The sequence below is a fragment of the Phoxinus phoxinus genome (genome assembly GCF_949152265.1).
Source record: "Phoxinus phoxinus genome assembly, chromosome: 7".
NCBI classification, from domain to species: domain Eukaryota; kingdom Metazoa; phylum Chordata; class Actinopteri; order Cypriniformes; family Leuciscidae; genus Phoxinus; species Phoxinus phoxinus.
In genome coordinates, this window is record NC_136882.1 from 22252797 (window position 1) to 22274424 (window position 21628).

The 21628-nt window shown below is 36.6% G+C and overlaps 1 long non-coding RNA gene across 1 annotated transcript in view; it reads right to left on the reverse strand.

The window, feature by feature from the left end:
- Positions 1-3051: 3051 nt before the first annotated feature.
- The window catches only part of LOC307001275, a 192584-nt gene continuing 174007 nt past the window's right edge, over positions 3052-21628 (reverse strand). Inside the window, exons 4-8 of the long non-coding RNA XR_013798197.1 lie at positions 6007-6043; positions 5719-5881; positions 4363-4408; positions 4103-4146; positions 3052-3810 (exon numbers count right to left, since the gene is read on the reverse strand). This is a non-coding gene — a long non-coding RNA (uncharacterized lncRNA). The remainder of the gene's footprint in view (positions 3811-4102; positions 4147-4362; positions 4409-5718; positions 5882-6006; positions 6044-21628) is intronic.

The following is a 21628-nucleotide window of genomic DNA, read 5'->3' on the forward strand; positions in this document are numbered from 1 at the left end:
GAATGTGGTTTGGAATTGGTCAAATCCTGGGAAAAAAATGTAATCGGAAAATCTACGTGCCTAATAATTCTGCACACACTGTATATAATAAGAATATACATCTAAATACACACACACACACACACACACACACACACACACACACACACACACTATGGCGTAAAGTATATACAATATGCAACATTCAAATATTTAGTACTGCATAAATCGTACATTTTTGTCAATTTACAACATCAAAAAACTATGCTTAGGTTAAATTTACGCACAGAAGATTCAACCAGCCCCAGGTAATTGGCTCATAAGTTCTGTGGTCCCATGATCAAAGTTTCAAACTGCCATTGCTAAGGGCTAACAGATCTCTTCTGCAGGTGTTAGACCGCTTGGACTGAATACAGAATATTATCTTATAATTGTTATGTGCTGTATTTTATACAATGGATATACAATAGCAATCGTTACTGTATTTTAAAGTATATCCATAAAAATCTAAGCGTGCGGGTGAGGAGAGGGGGCAGGTGTGTATGTTAAATTGAAAGCAGAATATAAATCCAGTGCCACAAATTGAGCAGCAAATAAAGTTAGATTGAAGAGATCAGAAACAAAGGGATACAGCTGCGCTCTGCTCCTGCCATCTGTACTTTCTGTAAATTTAGCACGTGTGTGATGAGGTGAAAATTAAAGCAGCTTAACGGAAAGTTGTGTTGCAAGTTAAAGTCCCCAGCTCACACACATATGGTCCTTAACTATATCCCAAAATTTTGATATCATTAATGTGTGCCTTTCAAGAATAAAAATATGTGAAGGTAAGACTTTCAGGTCCTGTGTGGAAAATGACTCAAGGCCAGCCAAACACACACACACACACACACACACACACACACACACACACACACACACACACACACACACACACACACACACACACACACACACACACACACACACACACACACACACACACGGGTCCAAGGCATTTGGTGTTGCTGCCCTATCCATTAATCTCTCTTGAGACGTCACCTCATCAAATCACCTCTTGTTCGGCGGTATCTGTCCCAAAACAACATCACTGTCTGGTGCCACTGACTCACAGTACCACACACACAAACACACTGTCCGCCTCTGTCCCCCTGGCATTGGCTTTTACCCAGAATGCCATTTCCTGTGCCTTGATATGATCAGCGTTGGGAACAGAGAGCCCTCGACATTCTTTTCCCATGATTCCCGTGTGGCATGGCTGCTGAGCTCACAATTATTGGCCTCTAAATCAAATTACTCCAAAAATATTTACCCAAACAAGCTTTAGTTGCATTTTTTTGTGACTAACATGCTCTGATTTCTAGTGCAGACAGATTATTTCTGTCAACATTTACCACTGTTATTATTTATTCACCCTCGTGTAACTCAAATCTCATTCATGTTAACGAAAGATTTACACCCGTCATGTTTTTCTCCGTTTTTTTTCCAGGGAAAAAAAAAAATACTGGGGTCAAGTAGCCATATTCTGTATGTAAAGACTGTGTCTTAAGAACTAGTTTAATCAGGGCAATCTGTCTAACTTTTCCAATTAGAATTAGACGAAATTAGAATTGAAGAAAAATTTATGACTAACTTTTAAGACTATAGTCTAATAAGTTTACACTACTGACCACAGTTTTATGGCCCGTTCACTCCAAGAACGATAACTATAAAGATAGCTTTATTAGCATCCACACCAACAATTCTGTTTATTCTAAGCGCTTGCTTGTCTGCTGCTTTAAATGCTCGAGCTCGTTGCAGCAGGATGGATTCTGATTGGCTGTCAATGTTTTTATCGTTCGTCAGCTGGATAAAATCGTTCTGATGATAATGTTTCTCTGTGCCGTTATCGTTCTGTGGTTGTGGTTATCGTTCTTGGGTTGCCGTTATCGTTCTGTGGGGTAAACTCTGCTATTCTTTAATACTGAGAACGATTTATCTTTATCGTCATCTTTTGTAGTTATCGTCCTTGGTGTGAACGGGCCATTTGAATGACATAACAAACTTTAATTTCGGGTGAGCTAACAAATCCTGCAAAGGAATTCCAAGAGTTTTGAAAACAAACAAGTTCACCCATTTTGATATAACCTATACTTTTCATATGTTATACGTGGGCAGCATTATTTATGTTAGAATATGTTATGTGGTCCAAGATAAGAGAGAAAAATTCCACCCCAAAGTAATTTATTTATGTCTATAATTCTTTCTCTATGCATTCTAGGGAATCTCAGACAAGGAAAACATCAAAGGTTAAACATACCCTTCATGTGAACGGGACATTTGTCAGGCAATCTCTCTCTGTCTCTCAATGGACTTTTCAGCAAGAAACTGTGATCACAGCTCATTGTGTTCCCATGACAACATTTCAGATCAGACAGGTTCAAGATTTGCACAGGACACTGACCCAAATCAGCCTTTCCTTGTGCTGCTGTGCATAATTATATGATGATAAAATGATCAATTGCAACTTGTGTGTGCATGCATGTAAAACAAAAGACTTTCTCATCAATTAAGCGCCATAGAAATACCAGTCTAATTAAAGGAATGTTCCATGTTCTATATAAATCAAACATTATCTTTAGCATTTGGTGTGTATAAACAAGTTTAAATTATTTTCTGTGTTAATCAACATTACACAACAAATGTGCTGTTATAGAGAAAGCAGAACATTCCTCTACAGAGGTTTTAATCAAGACAGCTTTTATGGAGCGCCGGTATAACAAAGAGGATTCGAAATTAGATTTTTTTACACGTACACGCATAGAAAGAGACTGAGAGAGAGAGAGAGAGAGAGAGAGAGAGAGAGAGAGAGAGAGAGAGAGAGAGAGAGAGAGAGAGAGAGAGAGAGAGAGAGAGGGAAATAAACAGAGTTAAAGACAAAAAAGAATATTGAGACTTGTGAAATCCTGCTTTAACACCTTTGAATATGTCAAATTCCATGTAAAAAGCTCAAGTGCTGACAAAAGCATTAGAGGAACAATTCCCATATTTTTTTATGTGAAATCTACTAGATTAATTTTTGTCTAACATGTCTCAATGTCTCTATCCCCCCATAAAGCAGTGATTTGTCATAATGTAGTAGTACCCTTTCAGCAGACAGCATACGCGTGGTGATGTAAGTAATCACATTACATAAGTAAATTAAGTAAATAATCTCCTTACGTTTTATCTTCTTTTTTTTTTAATTGCAATGTTGACTGCATTCTTCAAGCTCAACCATTTCAAACCGTTATATTTTGAAAATAACAAAATAACACAAATCAGGATTATGAACCATATTTAGACTGCAAAATATATAGCAAAAAAATATTCCTGAGCGTAACGATCAACATTTTCTAAAGGCACCATTTGTCACTGACTATTAATTGAAAAAGGGAAGAAAAATAACTTTTTCATACCTTGTTTGTGTTAACCAGCAGGTAAATAAAACACAAATCTCTCTCTCATACACATAGATGATTATTAATGCCTCTCTGGGTAACATGCTCTCAGCTGACGGCAGCGCGGGCATCGCTAGCAGGCACATGTAACGTGTCATCACTTCTCGCCGCGGATTGTCATCACTTTCTGCTGAGCCGGCCTCCGGCATTGCGCATTTATGAATGTTTCAGAACAACGACACGCGTTTCATCTGAGAGAAAGCATCCGAGTGAGTGAGTGTGGACGGGACGATCCCTGCTGCAGCTCTATTAATAACACGCGATACAGAGATCTCCAGCTCATTAATGCTCTTCAAATGTGCCACAGAGATCCATCTTGAAAGCTGCTTGGTGTTGAGGAACTAATAGCGGTTGGCTGAAAGAGAAAAGGAGAAAGAGAGTATTTTTGTTTGTTTAAAAGTTGGATAAACACTCCTAAGCATATTTCTCAGTGACACGGACACCCGTATTTATTATTTCATTAGTCAGAGGGGCCTAAAGCTATTCATCGCAAGAGACAAGAGAGAGATGCAAGAGGTCTGATGGGTGTCGGTGTGGTCAGCAGTCTGCGGTGGGCCATAAAAACAGCTATAAAAGTAATAATGGCTTCTGTGAGGACAAATGAAAAAAGAAGTGAAATCAATGATAGGGAGGACAGAGTAACTTACTGCCTGCATCTTCCCTCACCTCCACGACTGACTTGATGTGTGAACTTACAATGAAGAAAAATGCATGTTACAAGCATCATGCAAAAAAAAAAAGATCTGAATTCTGTGCCAAAATTCTGAATAAGAATTCCGTTGGTTAAATGATGTATGCTGCAGTTCTTATATTCTTATAATTTTCATCCAAAACACTGATGTCAAGAGTCTACATTAAATTAGCTGAAGCAATAGACTGATTAAAAAAGAAGCATGCATGTTCTTACATGTTATGCAAATGACTTGAGAACATCTGTTTGGTCCACAGGCCAGCTAAATAAGACACGAGACACACATAAGACATATGTTGAGCAGTGCGATGTCACATTAGTTAACAACATGCAAAAACTTTCTGCTCTCATTCTGTCACATGACTCGGAAAAAAAAAACTGGTGTGAAGTGAATATTTAACAGCTAGGTTTCTATAAAAACACTTGAGATATTTTTTATGAGCTATCTGCATGTTTGAATATGTTGGTTATAATATGTAGATTTAGTTCTTTACATGTTTTCATCTCATTTATATCAAAAACCCTAATCAAGATGAAGTGCTGGAATGGTTCAAGCAAATGAAGCGTACTTTGATTATTAAAATGTGTTAATTTGAAACACATTCTTAAGTTATTACTCACGCAGCGGGTTATTTTTACATAAAAAAAGTCCTGATGCTCAGTGTGAGCTGGAGAATTTCATCCATTAAAAAAGATGATAATTATGATGACGATGAAGATCAGTGCTTATTCATAATAAGTAATCACCATCATTATCATCATCGGTACATGATCATTTGAGACCATAATTTGATAATATGTTGCATTTTTGTTGTGAGAGCACCATTCTGACCACTTTAAGAATATTGTATTTTTTTTAAATTAGCATTAAACTTTAAATGGGTTTCCAATCATACTTTGCATGTTCTACTTTTTGACCTAAAATAGCGGATAATGAATAACAACCAAAATGGTTAACCTTTAGTAGAGTTACAGGAGCTTTCATAGTTAAAGTTTCAGAGAAGTATATTTTAGCATGGTTAATTACATACTGTCATAAGTTGGGTATTATTTATTAATTCTGCTATTTATATTCATAATGTGAGAGTTTTCGTTTGCCAGTGGCGTGGTGCCTAATGGAGTTTGACACTTTGGCTTAGTTTGATTATCACTGGCGGGTCCCGTGTGTGCGTTTAAAACATGTCTCCGAGCAGTAGTGAGCAACGGTAATGAATATTTGATTGAGACTTGATTTTAATTCTACTTCAATTATTCTGGGTGAAAAAACACATCTGTCACATGTTCTGGCGCCATTTTTGTGCTTCGGGGAGCATTTTGAGTCTCTTGTAATGGCGTGATTGACTTAAAGTTAATGTAAAGTAGTGGATCTGTTTAGGATGGCCTGGTCTAATTCAACGAGGGGGGATGTTAAATGCCACACAACAGATGTGTCTTTGTGCTAATGTTATTATCAGGGTTTGTCTCTGCACACCCACATCCAATCAGAAACTTGCTCTTAGCAACACAGGTGCATTCAGACAGATTTCAAACTGTAGCTGATTGGGTTAGAAGTGTGTGTGTGTATGTGTTTACACATGAGTTTTCCCATATCAGCGGCCCGCAGATCTTTGCAATCCTCTCCCAAAACTGAGCTCCTGCCACGGTCCTGACCTGCAGCCCTGCGTCATTCATCAGACACTGATAATTCTTGGCTTTGGGCTTGTGGCGCGCAGTTACAACTAAATCACCTTGGCAACTGTGGATGAGAATGAAAAACTAGATTAACCAACTGGTTATTTACATTTGTCTCTTCTTGAGAATATGTCTTTTGCAGTTTCCTAACATCTTAAAAGGGACAGTTCCTGTTTCTGTCAAACTCACCCTCATGCCACTCCAAACTTGTATGACTTTCTTTCTTCTATGGAACAAAAGAAGATATTTTTTAAAATTGTCTCAAGGACATACAAGTTGTGAAGTCAAGCAACAGGACTCAAATGGTAGATTACGACTCTGAAGCGACACACAAACTTAAATGATAAACAGATCATTCAAGTTTGCCTTCAAACCTTACTCTCAAATCAGATGAAAACATTGAGCAAATACGCATTCAGAGACTACATCAAATATGGCAGCACAAAGCTCAAACATCATGATGTTTGGTCATGTGACTAGCGAGAATCAATGAGGTTTGATGCTAGTTGGCATTTGAGGTTTGAGAAAGATATTCCAACAGTTTTGAAACCAGTGTTATTATAGTTAACTAAAAAAAACATGTATTGTTACTTGAATTAAAATAAACATTAACTGAAACATTCATACATTTTATTTTAATTGAACTAAAACGAAATAAAATGACATTACAAAAAACTGCTACACATGACAAAAACAATAAAATTAATAAAACGTTATGGAGCTAATATTATGACAAAATGATTTGAATTTGAATTGTGTAAATCTGAATTATTTGCAAGTGTAATCTAACAAAATTGAATTTTTGGTGGTAGTTTAAATAGTTCTGAATTTGAATTTTTTTAAACGAATATTGAACATTTGAAATTTAACAAATTGAAATGTTTTTATGGCTGAATTTTATAGACATGTATTTTCAAACAGTAATATTCAGTTTAAAAAAATTCAGATTCAAGTTTTCAAGATGAAGAAATTCAGAACTTCAAATTCAGTTTTCTAAAATTTAATGTCAAAAATTCAAGTTCAAAAATTCAGATCTGACAGAAAGTAGGTCACAGGTCATCCACAGGGAAGAGTAGATGATCTCAGAAAAGTCGAACAGAGCATTTTGGCCAATTGGGGACTGCGGAAGTTTTCCAGCGCGAACGTGGTGGTGGTTCAAGAGGTTGCCACTCTCTGAGGGACATTCTAAAACGCTTACGTGAAAAACGCTTAACGTGGCTCACTGTACGAAGACAGTGATATTAAAGGACCAAACTCAGTACAAATCATATTAATAAACCATCCTTTGTATAAAAAATCAGATGAGCCCAGAATACCTACGCAATGCGTTTAATTGTGCGTTAAGCATTTCCTTACCATAGAAAACCGTTATAAGAAAACACTTAACGTGGCTTACTGTACAAAGACAAGGACCAAACTCAGTAGCCTACGCATCATAATAATAAACCATGTATAAAAAATCAGATGAGCCCAGAATATGAACGCAATGCGTTTAATTACGCGTTAAGCATTTCCTTACCATAGAAAACCGTTATAAGAAAACACTTAACGTGGCTTACTAAACCTTAAACCTGATTTTTTTATACATAGTAGGCCTATGGTTTATTAAGGACCATTTAAGGTTTATTAAGCCACGTTAAGCGTTTTCTTATAACGGTTTTCTATGATTAGAACATGCTTAATTAAACGCGTTGCGTTCATATTCTGGGCTCATCTGATTTTTTATACATAGTATGGTTTATTAATATGATGTGTACGGTCCTTATATCACTGTCTTTGTACAGTAAGCCACGTTAAGCGTTTTCTTATAACGGTTTTCTATGATTAGAACATGCTTAATTAAACGTGTTGCGTTCATATTCTGGGCTCATCTGATTTTTTATACATAGTATGGTTTATTAATATGATGTGTACGGTCCTTATATCACTGTCTTTGTACAGTAAGCCACGTTAAGCATTTCTTATAACGGTTTTCTATGGTAAGGAAATGCTTAACGCACAATTAAACGCGTTGCGTAGGTATTCTGGGCTCATCTGATTTTTTATACAAAGTATGGTTTATTAATATGATGTGTACTGAGTTTGGTCCTTTAATATCACTGTCTTCGTACAGTGAGCCACGTTAAGCGTTTTTCACGTAAGCGTTTTAGAATGTCCACTCTTGTCATGAATCGCCCGGAGGTAAGTGATTCTTAAACATGAATGATTTTGTGTTTATATGTTAGGTTAGCGTTCTCAGCACGTGGGACATTTGTCTAAGCGGTCTCTGGTGTTTGTTTTAAACTAGCCTACATTTTGTGTAAAATTGATTAGAACGCCACCTTGTCTACTAGACCTCAGTTACACAGACAGGACGCGAGCGGCGCGACGCAACCGCTTGAAGCGACTGTTGCAAAGAGCTGGGACTAGGTCAGAAATAGGATGGGGAATCCGTGTGCTGTTGGGGATTTCACGGGTCGCGTCGCACCGTTCGCGTCCGGTCTAGACTGCGTCGTACATGTAATCGAACTCCGGCCGATTCATGACAAGAGTCAGAGAGTGGCAACCTCTTGAACCACCACCACGTTCGCGCTGGAAAACTTCCGCAGTCCCCAATTGGCCAAAATGCTCTGTTCGACTTTTCTGAGATCATCTACTCTTCCCTGTGGATGACCTGTGACCTACTTTCTGTCAGATCTGAATTTTTGAACTTGAATTTTTGACATTGAATTTTAGAAAACTGAATTTGAAGTTCTGAATTTCTTCATCTTGAAAACTTGAATCTGAATTTTTTTAAACTGAATATTACTGTTTGAAAATACATGTCTATAAAATTCAGCCATAAAAACATTTCAATTTGTTAAATTTCAAATGTTCAATATTCGTTTAAAAAAATTCAAATTCAGAACTATTTAAACTACCACCTAAAATTCAATTTTGTTAGATTACACTTGCAAATAATTCAGATTTACACAATTCAAATTCAAATCATTTTGTCATAATATTAGCTCCATAAAACGTTAAGTAAAATGAAAATGAAAAATATAAAAATGTATTCAACATATTTATAAAAACTACATGATTTGGAACATGAGGGTGAGTAAATTATGACATTTTAAATTATTGGGTGAACAATCCCTTTAATGTAATATAATATTGAATGTAACACAATATAACTGTTAAAATCAATGTAGCAAAGCTAATATTAGAGATCTGTGCAATATATCTTTTTATACACACACTGTACTGTACACACACACACACACACACACACACACACATTTTTTCGAGATGAGAAGGAGGCTAGAAAGAGAACTGCCGGCACAGAAGAGATAAGAGACAGAGAAAAGAGCTGAAAACGGGAGATCAGTGTAGATGTCAGGAGAGAAGATGCTGCAGTCTGAGAGTCTTGCGGCCAGCAGCCAGAGAGCCACCTACTCCCGTCGTCATGGAGCTTGTGTGCATGGCAACATGGAGGAAATAAACACTCTCTTTTCTCCTGCATCCTCCTCCAGGCTGTCTGTGATCCTGTTAATGCTGACAGATGCATTCCTCCCAGCGTCCTACACGACAGCATGTGTGCACGCTTGGGAGAGGTGAAGCTATCATACTGGCCGCTTTTAGTACAGCTCTGCTTATTACAACTACCATACTCACTGTTGAAAACTAGAGCACTTTCTGAAAATGGCTCTGGACAATAGTGTCAGCTAAAAAATCAGAAAACACATCAAGAAATAAACATCAGGCCTAGTGTATTTTTAGACTAACCTTAGTCGTGTTGCTGAGAGGGCTTCATTAGAGAGCTCATGTTAAGTACTGTACAACTGACTACAATTCAGTGCTTTTTGTGTTTCCGGCCTTATACGTAACATGGTCATAGTAATAATCGTAAGAGCTATATGTCAAACTGTTGTGATTAATATTGTGTTTACAGTAAAGGGGTAATATGGGTGTGAACGGTGTGATGTTTCACTGTTTGCGAAGCCTAATATTGCATACAATAAGGATATACTGCCACAGCATCTAAAACATAGAAGTATTTATACACAGCAGAACATTACACACATATTTGTGAAGTTACATGTTACTATTATATACAGTAGATATAGAGTTTTTTAACTCCACTTCATTATCCTAAAACTAACCATTATAATATAATAAATTAAATTGTATTTATTTGCACTAATATATATATTTATTTATTTATTAAGTATTAATGTTGATTTTTAATGTTGATTTTTATCACTCCACTTGACCCTGTTTGTGGCATTTCAGATTAGAGTATGTGAACGGTGCAAACTATAAACACAAGGTAGTCCAAATTTGATCTGAAATGTAAGTTAATTCATATTTACTTAACTGTTGTACAAAATAAATATTCTACAGTCTCATGGTGTGCAGATATTCAGTGCAACGCTTTGGAGTGTGATTGTTGCTTAATTCTAGCATCACTGGAACAGTGTATTAACCAATCAGCAACCAAGAACAAAACTATTCATTGTATAAAAAAAGCAGTTACACATACAAACTAATTAGCTCCAATCAATCAACACAAATTGAAAATGTGTTCTATTGTGAATTGCTGTCAGTCAGAACGAGAGATGAGGAGTGAAGAGAGAGACAGAGAGAAAGAGACACAAAAAGAGGGGACGGGTGTGAGAAAGAAAGACTGAGATCACAGCAACAGATGGTCGAGCTTCTTCAGGCTTGTGTGGATGTTATTTTTATCAGACTAGAGGCGAGCTCACAACTTTCACACTCGAGCAAAATAGAGAAGAGAAATGAAGAGGATGTTTCATCAAAAGCTCGAGAGGAAAGAGATGCACTTCAGCTGTAATGTAGTGCAGCACGACCATCAGTGAACATGAAAGTTCACTGTCAGGGCTCCGCATCCTGACTTCAGGTTGATATATTGAAATTTAGTCCATGTGCTTTTTGAAACCTCCATCAGATTTATTTTCTGTGTTTTGATTCATTTATAAAACCAGTCATTATGGAAATGATCCGGCTGCGTCTGTGTACTTTAATTTGCACGTCGTCAGAACTTTCCACTCCCATCGACAGTTTTTTGGAATTGCGCTCTCACGCTAATTTGCCCTGTTTAATAAATCTGGCCCATAAAGACCTGGCCCATTCCCCAAAGGTTAGGTTTGAGAACCACAAGGGTTTATCCATGTTCTATCATCGGCTGCATTTGATCAAGACACTTAAAGGGAAAATTCACCCAAAAACAAAATAGCATATTGTTCCGAACCTGTATGACTATTATTATGAAGATATTCATAATATTTGAATAGATATTTTGAGGAATGTTTTTGTCCATACAATGAAAGTTAGTCGGGTCCAAAACTAACTAGACCACATTTTACTTTCATTTGATAAAAGTAGATTTTAGAGATGTTTTTCAAATTATTTTCTTCTGTGTTCCTCAGTAAAAACAAGGATTGGCAAGGCATGGGGGTGATTATCGGATTACAGTATTTTTGACAGTATTTTCATTTGTGAATGATGTTATAGATGAAAAGTGATTGTACAATATAAAAGTATAAAAACAATAAATTTTTTATTAAATTATTCAACTCCAGGTTGTTGTAAAATTACAGACTTCCAGCTGTTTGCAATGAACAAATTAAACAAAAGTATTAGCTCAAACACAACAAATGTTTCAAGTGGTTTCCACAAAATCAACTGAAAATGCAACTTTTAACGACTTCTGCAGTCTCAAAATTATTCAACCCCCTGAATAGAATCCCACACAACAGCACAAATATGCAAAACAGTTGTCTCAAGCGCACCTGATGTAACTAATCAAGGGCTTCATTAGTTGCACCAGGTATGCTTGAGCTAGAACACCTGAACTGACGATGGTTTAGTGAGTGTCACGTTTGACTGCATGTTAGAAATATGGCAATAATAAGCCAAAAGAATGGTCCAAAAAGTTAAGCGAAGGTATCCTCGCCCTTCACACACAAGGAACAGGATACAAAAAGATAGTGCAAGATAGCTTGCACAGTAAGGCGCATACTAAACGCATGACAGAACTCCAAGACGTACACCACTACTGAAATCCTAGGAGAAAACGTCATGGCGTCAGTGAAGAAGCTGAAGCTTGGCCGTCATTGGACCTTCCAACAGGACAGTGATATCTCAAATTCCACCAAGGCTTGGTTGCAGAAGAAGTCCTGGAAGATTCTAGTGGCCATCACAGTCACATGACTTGAACCCCATAGAAAATCTCTGGTGGGATTTGAAGGCGGCGGTTACAGCACACAAACCCAATAATATTACTGAACTGGAGGCCACTGCTCATCTTAACATTATATATACACACTACCATTCAAAAGTCTGGGTTCGGTAAGATGTTTTTGAAATAAGTCTCTTATGCTCACCATGTATTTATTTGATAAAAAAATATAGTACTGTTGTAAAATACTATTACAATTTAAACTAACTATTTTCTGTAAATAACCATCTTAACAAAACCAAAAAAAAAAAACGATTTTCCAACATGGGAGTAAATGTGAGAAGATGAATGCCATTTTCAAATGCCGTTTCATGTCTGTTCCTTGCCTCAGAATCAGAAAATATGCCACAACAAAAGCTGTTCTTTATTCAAACACTGCCCAAAAAAAGTCTCCAATTCCAATATGGCATTATTCAATTATTAATAAAAGCACTGACCAAATTTCAAGGTCTATCAGAATGGAAGACAACGCCTTTCAAAGCAGTCAACATGTCGTCTAATTCCTAGAAGCCATGACAACAGAAAATGTAAATAAACAAAATGGTAAGCAACATAATCAACTAGGAGATATCAGCTGCATAATGACTATGTAAATTGTGGACAAATTAACGTGTGTGTGTGTGTGTGTGTGTGTGTGTGTGTGTGTGTGTGTGTGTGTGTGTGTGTGTGTGTGTGTGTGTGTGTGTGTGTGTACACTCTTGACCCCTTTAACGAGACAAGCATTGTGTTGATCTCTGGTGCAGATCTCGGCAGCCAGCTCTCGCAGGATGAGAGGCGTATGTTCTCTATTGAGCGCAATGTGAATGGCTTATTAATTCTTATTATCCTGATCACTGCACACTAAAATGAGAAATGGAGACATTTTAAGTTGACTAATTGGCCTTAGGAGGGAGGCATGGTGGGTAGAGAATGAGAGAAAGAGAGATGATTGTCGAAACACTGGGGTCTGTGCAAATATCATTAAGTAAAGCAGTGAGAAATAAAAATAATATGCTAAGGCAGGACTACTCAATTTTGGAGCCAAAAAGCAGGATGTCTTCAGCCTCAAGGGGACATACATTGTTTCTGTAATTGTATTATATTAATAAGAGACTGTGCACAATGTGGTATGACCAAAATCTCAAATCACAGTATGAGTAATTTGATTTCACTATTCAACAGAATATTTCATAATATAGTTACATTTGTTGGAAATTAACTAATATAATATTTTCCATTTTATTTGGGGTTGGGGTCTATATTATATGGGGTTGGTGAGATAAAAAAAAAAAAAAGATTTTTTTGAATGAAGTCTATTATTCCAAACAAGGATGAATTTATTTTATCCACAAACTTATACACGAGAAACTAAGAAAGTTCACTATGTAAAATGAATGCCATTATTAACATGGCACTTGGATCAAAAAATAAAACGCATTAATTTTGAGTTCATAGAACCTATATTGTGATAGCTGTTGTGATTGTATTATAAAGAACAGACTAACAATTAACTAATAAAAATCAATGGAAGTCTATGTCCTCACTAATATAGTTAAACAAACATGTGTGTTTTTGTCGAAGTACATGTTTGTATCGGGCTTGTAAATCAAACTTACTTTACAACCATCAAGAGCTCACAGCTCATGGAGCCAAAAACTCACTGTCGCCTATCACAACCTTTTCTTATCCGAGCATGTCTCGAAATCCCCTTCCCTTCCCCTCCAGCCCACTAAAAGGCAGATTTGTTCTCTGCATATCTCTTAGTCAAATCTCCACACACCGCAAGCTGAAACCGGTGAGTGAAAGTGCTTCTTTCGAATGCTATCGCTCCAGGTAAGAGCTCTGCTTAGTTCTACTCTTTCAAACCACCTGGAAAACTTCCTGAAAGGGCCGACTTGATTGCAGACGGCTGATATAAACAGCCTTTATTTCCTTTTTTTTTTATACCTCACAGTCGTTGCTACTATCCATTTCTCCAGCGCCGATAATGGCTATTTTTTTCTCAACTAAATGGAAAGACTAGACATTTTTATCGCATCATTGTAAATGTATAGGCTTCTGTTTCTGGAGCCGTGATTGGCCAATGCGTGTTTAACATTCCCATACCTGCGATTTAATTGTGCGAAACAGCTTAAATTTTGTCGATAGAAACTAAGGCTCTGGCCAAAAAACACTTTACTTGATGGTGATTGGCTCAGAGCAGGATGATAGGCGACTCAGACGGCATGTCTAATTCACAGCGCTCTCAATATGTCACAGCCACTAAAAACACACATTGAAATGGGTTGGATTATAGTGCTGGTGAACTGTGACGCGAAGCTCTTGGCTCCAGATATCCTGCGTGTATGTGTATGTGTGTGTGCGCGCGTTTTATCTCTGGCTCCAATCACCATTAAGTATCATCAAGACTTCTCAGAGGGACCTCACAGCAAGATCCATAGAGAAGAGATTCACAAACCTTTCTCCCTCTCCTTCTCTCTTGCGCCTCTGGCTGTATACCACATTAAAAAAGCATAAACTTCAAAGCTTATACTTGCCACACAAATTGCACTTCCTTTTCCAACTCTTTCAGAACTTTCGTAGAACATAAGCTCCAAATGTTCATCCAGTCCTGTCAAAAAAAGTGACTGACATTGTAAAATTATCATCATCGTTGTCTGTGTTATTACCAGAATTATAATATTCCCAAAAGAGCTGCATAATCTTTAGCCTTGTGTGCGTGTGGGTGTGACATCTATGATTATGGCCTTTCATGCACCTCGAACACAAGAGAGAGAGGGAGAGAGAGAGAGAGAGAGGAGGGAGGGAGAGAGAGAGAGAGAGAGAGAGAGAGAGAGAGAGAGAGAGAGAGAGAGAGAGAGAGAGAGAGAGAGAGAGAGAGAGAGAGAGAGAGAGAGAGAGAGAGAGAGAGAGAGAGAGAGAGAGAGAGAGAGAGAGAGAGAGAGAGAGAGAGAGAGATAAACAGTTAAAGACACTAAATCTTTTAGAGACTAAAAGATGAGAAGTAGTCATTTGAGTACTAAGTCAGATTTAGGTTGTAAACTGCACTGTAATTGACATGACCAAGGAAATTTAGAATCGGCCGTGTGGCAAGGTTTGCGTTGAACTGGCCACAGAATGAGTTGAGTCGCCTTGAAGGAATTGTTGTCCAAAAAAAATAAAAATGAAGAAATAATAATATAAATATGAATCTGTATTATTTTAGTATTACCGTATATTATTATACTTTTAGCCTCTATTTCTGTTCAATTTCATATATTTGTATTTCTATTTTTAATATATTTTATTTTTAGTAATTGTTTATGTGCTTTTTTTTTTTTGTGATGAAGGCGACCAACTCGCCTTCGGGGACAAATGCGAGTCTGTAAAGGGATTTAGAAATGATGGCGCACTCGCATAAGCACTTCGTGCAAGGTGGAATTTATTTACAGTGTCAGAGAGGTTTGTCCACAGTGTAGAATACAGTGCCCAACTAAAAAAATCCAAAGTACCAGAGAACCAACAAAAGGGAAAAAAAAAAATATATATATATATACACACAGCCAAAAAACAGGTATCCACAGTATACTAAAGGGTTTGGTGTTTGCTCGAGGCACTACAGTAGCACTGTTGCATCAACTTGGTAAACAAGTCCTGAATTCAGGTTTGGCCTTGATGGATAGTAAATGTTTTTTTTTTTATGTTTTTTTTTAAGTTAACGATAATAATCCTGATATTAATTTGAGTTGAATCTATTATTTGAGAAGAAAAAATTTAGAGTGATATGAAAACAGTTGCAGTGACTGACAGGATCCATATAATAAAACATGGTATACTCAATGATTATTTATCATAATCATTTACTATGGTAAAATAGGCTATGGTATACTGCAAAATACATAAATAATTCCAGATATATAGTCCTAGGCTACGTGTCTCCATAAAAATACAAAACATGATAACATGGGACTATTTATGTGTATGTGTACTGTGATACTTTTTTATAGTGTACACAACAGCTCTGAATAACTTATTTTTCATGTGTTGCCCATATAATCATTACGTTGTTAAGGTTAAATGTATTTGGCCTGCTGTCCGCAGTGGAGGGGCTTGAGGAAGCAGCTTCAACTAGAGCTTAGATATACCTGCCAGTGGGGCTAATGCTTGGATGAGGAGTATGGTATAGCAAGATGCCTATATAAGGTTGCTGCTTATACATGCTTATATAAGTTAATTGAAAGATTAGATGGGTTCACTCCTCCCAAAATTACGCTTAGGAACTTCACTTCAGTTGCTGTTCAGATAAGGAAATCCTATTATAGAACATTGTGTTGTAGTCGACACGAAAGGTGAGCTGAAAGATAGAACAGGCCTTTCATAAAACTTGAAAACGGCACAACACTCCCTCTTCTATGTTTATAATTCTCTTGGAGTCAGTCTAGACTCCGCTTACCCTTGTCTACATCACTCGCCTTCAGAAACATCTCGCTGAGCTCCTGCTGTGAGCGTATACCACCTGCTTAATCCCCTCAAGAGATGCTGCTGAGTGTGTGTGTGTGTGTGTGCGTGTGCGTGTGTGTGTGTGTGTGTGTGTGTGTGTGTGTTCTACTGTCTCATTTCTGTGCACTAACAGTCATTTAGAGACAGAGAGTTGCTCTGGGAGCTCCTTGCGGCAGCAACAGTATCATTGTTTACTAAATATTGACACTTAGAAAATTAATAATTCACTCTTAATTGACTTCCGCGTGCAATATTCATGAAAGGCACATTTGGAATGCAGAAATGGAGCGATTGACTTTTAGAAATGACAGCGGAGACGGCAGGTCGGACAACTGGAGGGAAAACTTTTCGCCTGTCTTTGTGTGTGTGTGTGTGTGTGTGTGTGTGTGTGTGTGTGTGTGTGTGTGTGTGTGTGTGTGTTTTACTCATTTCATTTGAGGCTGTCTGTGGCATTTGGAAAGAGTGATAGAACAGGCAAAAATATTTCAGACAATTATGTGCTCAAAAAGCATTTTGCACTTGAAACTAATAATCTTATTTAATTTATGTTATAACTATTATAACATTCTTAATTACTCATAAAACAAGCTTGACATTGAGTGTTTATAAAATGCCATATATAAGAATGAGAATGAAATCAATGTGATTCGTTGCACATGGCAATAGTTTATAGTATTATGAAATTAATACAATAATCCCAAATTATATCTCTTTAATCTCAATTACAGTTTTTGCTACACAGCATGTTTAAAAACTGAGATCATTTAAAGCACACAGTGCTTCTCAGAGGTTCCTCCTCTTAAAATCAACATACTAATCTCATGTGTCTCCTCTAAAGTGTTAGAAGAGATCCCAACATATGTTCAAAAGACACCAAAAGTGTGCAATCAAAGTGTGCAATCAAAAGTCAGAGATCTAAATTTGATATTATATTGAAGACCAAAACTTTGGCCCTCTGACTGAGCCTGGTTTCTCCCAATGTGTTTTTTTCTCCATTTCTGTCACCTGATGGAGTTTGGGTTCCTTCCCGCTGTCACCACTGGCTTGCTTGGTTGGGGACGGACACTTAATATTCAGCAACATTATTGAGCTGCTTTATGAACTGATCTCATTTAATAATTGATGAACTTTACAAAGTTATTGAAAAAAACTTAATCAACACTGAACTGACTTCAGCTGAATAATGACAATATTGTCTTTTTAGAGCTGCTTTACAGCAGAACTGTATCATTGGAAACAATCTGATTTGAAACTATCTGTATTTTATAAAGAGCTATATAAATTAAGGTGACCTGACTTGACCAAATTGTCCGAATAACGTTTTCTAAATATCCTAAATTAATTTCATAGCACTATTTTTGTATGTCAAGAACTAACTCATTTGTGTCTATTTTTGTTTACCTGAGAATTTGTCAAAGATGCTTAAAGGGATTGTTCATTGTTGTTGATTGTTTGACCAAAAATAAAATTTTATCATCTTTATTTATCTGCATGATTTTTTTTCTTCACTGGAATATAAAATATATGTTGAGGAATGATGGTTACCAAACAAACAAACAACACTCAAAACATAATTTCTGCAAAAAAAGAAAAGAAAAAAATAGTTCCACCAAAGAAAGAATAAAAGTTTTGGAACAACATGACAATGAGGAAACGATGACATAATTTACATTTTTGGATTAATTATCGCTTTACATACATATACATCCATAATATTATATATATATATATATATATATATATATATATATATATATATATATATAATGGATATATTATTATGTATATATATATATATATATATATATATATATATATATATATATATATATATATATATATATATATATATATATATATAATGGATATATTATTATGGATATATATATATATATATATATATATATATATATATATATATATATATATATATATATATATATATATATATATATATATATAATGGATGTATATATATGTAATGTATGTATAAATATATTACAGATATATATATCTGGGAATCCTTGGCTACTTACTAAAGACATTTTCTCTGTTCCAAAATGAAGATAGTATTTAAATATGCCACATGCAAAGGTTGTTCTAAGAAATATGTTGCTTATAACTTCATAAACTTATACTTTATTATTGAAAAATGCCAATAAATAAAAAAGTTTGATATACATAAAATGCATTATTTTACCATATATTTATGTGTGCTATGTATTTTATGTTTATTAGTGTATCACACAGTTAGCATAGCAACATGCCAACATCACAATCTATTGAACACGAATGTGATCAAGTCTCCCTTCACTAGTGTAAGCTGCTGCCTTTGTGGACTGTTCCAAATCACTCATTTATGCAGCTTCATGACGGTTAGACAATCTAGATTTTGAAACACAGCTAGTGTTTTTAGTATTAGCCACATTGCTCATCACTTTATTCCATATTTTCATTAATCACTTGGTTTCCTACCTAAAATCGCATGCGCTATCTTGCGTTTCTTTTTCTTGCAAGCTCTATCGATCCATCTTTTCCCTGTCCCGTCTGTAGTCTACTCTTGTGATCTACCATACACACACGCACACAGGTCTCATTCAGCAGCAGTAAGGTGAGCTGACCCGTTTTATCGAGCGTGCCAGGCCAGCGAGTCACCTTAGCTCTCTCGCTCTGTTTCTCTCTTTCTCAATCCCTCGTTCCCTTTCTCTCACTCCCTCCTGCTCGGGCCACAATAGAGCCCCCACAATGCATCAGTTCGGAGGGCCACTTTCACCTCCTCACGTTACCCTCCATTCAAAGAGAGAGATACAAATGGATAAGTCATGAGAATGGAAAAGCCCTGGATATAGAAACGAGTGATGAATAGATGAACCGAATACCCAGAGAGAAGGAAAGAGAAGACAGTTGTTGAACACAAGAGGGGGAGACCGACGGAGAGGAAGAAGGAGAGAAAGAAGCTTCTTCTTCGTCAGTCATCGGCCCTGCTGGAGTTTGTCTCGTCGGCGGCTGGATGGAGACGGACTCTATACAGACGTGTACCGCTGGGAGCCTAGAGAAGCTTTTAGCAGCTCGCTCGCTCGCACAAACCTGACTGACATAACAGCAAAAAATGACTGGCAGATACTCTAAACTACCACCACACACACACACACACACACACACACACACACACACACACACACACACACACACACACACACACACACAGTGAAAGGCCCTGCAGAGTGGATTAGGCCCCACAATGGCGCTCTTTATCCCCTCTGGTATGCTTCTGAGGGGAACAACGTCCATTTTCACTTCTTCAAAACAGCATCATCAATCATCGGCGCAAACACACACACACACTGGAATGTCCCATGGGGTTTCATCTGAAGTTAATAGCCGTGTTCATCGCACAGATATTACAGGTTAGCGCACAAGACGCAAAACACATGAGATAATAGCCTCATTGTGCCCTACCGCTATTGATGAAACCAGCTCCTTCACTGTAATTTGAGAAAACATGCAAAGCAACACAAAGGATTCATAGACGGCAGAGATGAGACCCCGAACGTGGACTGTAATCAGCATCGATCGGCTGTGTTTTATGAAGTGACCATATGTCAACTGCACTAGTTTCTCAACATTAGAGGAGCCCTAACTGAGTTTAGGGAGATTTTTACTGCCTGATTATTGAGATTATTGGGTTAGTCGCTAGAGTTAGTTCCATGTGCTCCATTATGTCACATATAGAACGAACAGTGTACATTTGCCATATGGCACTATGGACAACCATGTAAAAACCAATATGCATTTAATTTATAATTTTGTTTGAAATAAGTTTATGTTTTTTAAAAGACATCTATTATGCTCACCAAGGCATCATTTATCTGATAAAAATGCAGTAAAAACAGTAATTTTGAGAAATAATACTTCAACTTAAAATGACTATTTTCTAGCTACTACTATTACTATAATTCTAATGAATTTTAGCATCATTACTCTACTGTTCAGTGTCACATGATCCTAATGTGCTGATTTGCAGCTCAAGAAATATTTTTTATTATTATCAAAGTTGAAAACAGTTGTGCTGCTCAATATTTCAGGATTCTTTTATGAATAGAAAGTTAAAAAAGAACAGCATTTATTTTAAATGGAAATCTTTTGTAACATTAAATCCTTTACTGTCACATTTGATCAATTTGACTTATTCCTTCAGACCAAAATATATATTTTTAACATTTGAATTTTAAATCTGATTTTACAATTCTACAATACAGGTTTTAATCATTATTATAGCTAATATATTATGAAATGCAACCCACAGTAAGTCTGTTCCACTCTCCTATTATTATTTAGCAATTATTAACTGATTTTTCGTGACTTGGTTTCACTTTATTTTGATGGTCCCTTTTAACGCATTCAGTTGACTATAAGTAACGTTGCACCTGCATGTCTACTAACTCTCATTAGAGTATTAGTAGAGTATTAGTAGACTGATAGGGTTAGAGTTAGGGTTCGAATAAGTTGACATGTACTTGCAAAGTTACTTATAGTCAGTAGAAAGTCTGTTGGAGGACCAACAAAATAAAGAGTTAGCAGATATAAAGCAGAAAGTCTACTAATACTCTAATGAGAGTTAGTTGATATGTAGATGCAAAGTTTAAAGAGTGCATATTAATACATGTAGAGGATCTACAGTCTCAGTGACTCAGAGACTGTTGTAGCCCCAAAGTAACCTTTTTTTTCAGATAACAGGGGAACTTAAAATGAGGAAGGTTTCACAACAGTGAGATGGTACCTCTATACTGCAGAAGTACTCTAGTTAACCAGCATCATCATCATTTAGCATTGGTGCAGTCTATATTATAATTGTGAGAGAAAATATCTTGATATTAAAGATAATGGAAAGGTCCTCTCACACACAGTTGTCTTCTTTAGGGTATAGACTGAAGGAACCAGATGTGCGTGATTAATGGAGTGACTGAGGGCTGTGAGGGAGAAAAAGCAAACGTGTTCAACATTATCAAGCACAGATTATTTCTACCTAAACGGTGCTGGAGCTGGTGCTCGGCCAGGGATCTGTGAATCTTCCTCGAAAACCGACCCCATTTCCACTGACTTGAGAGTTGAACAATATACAGTAATTGA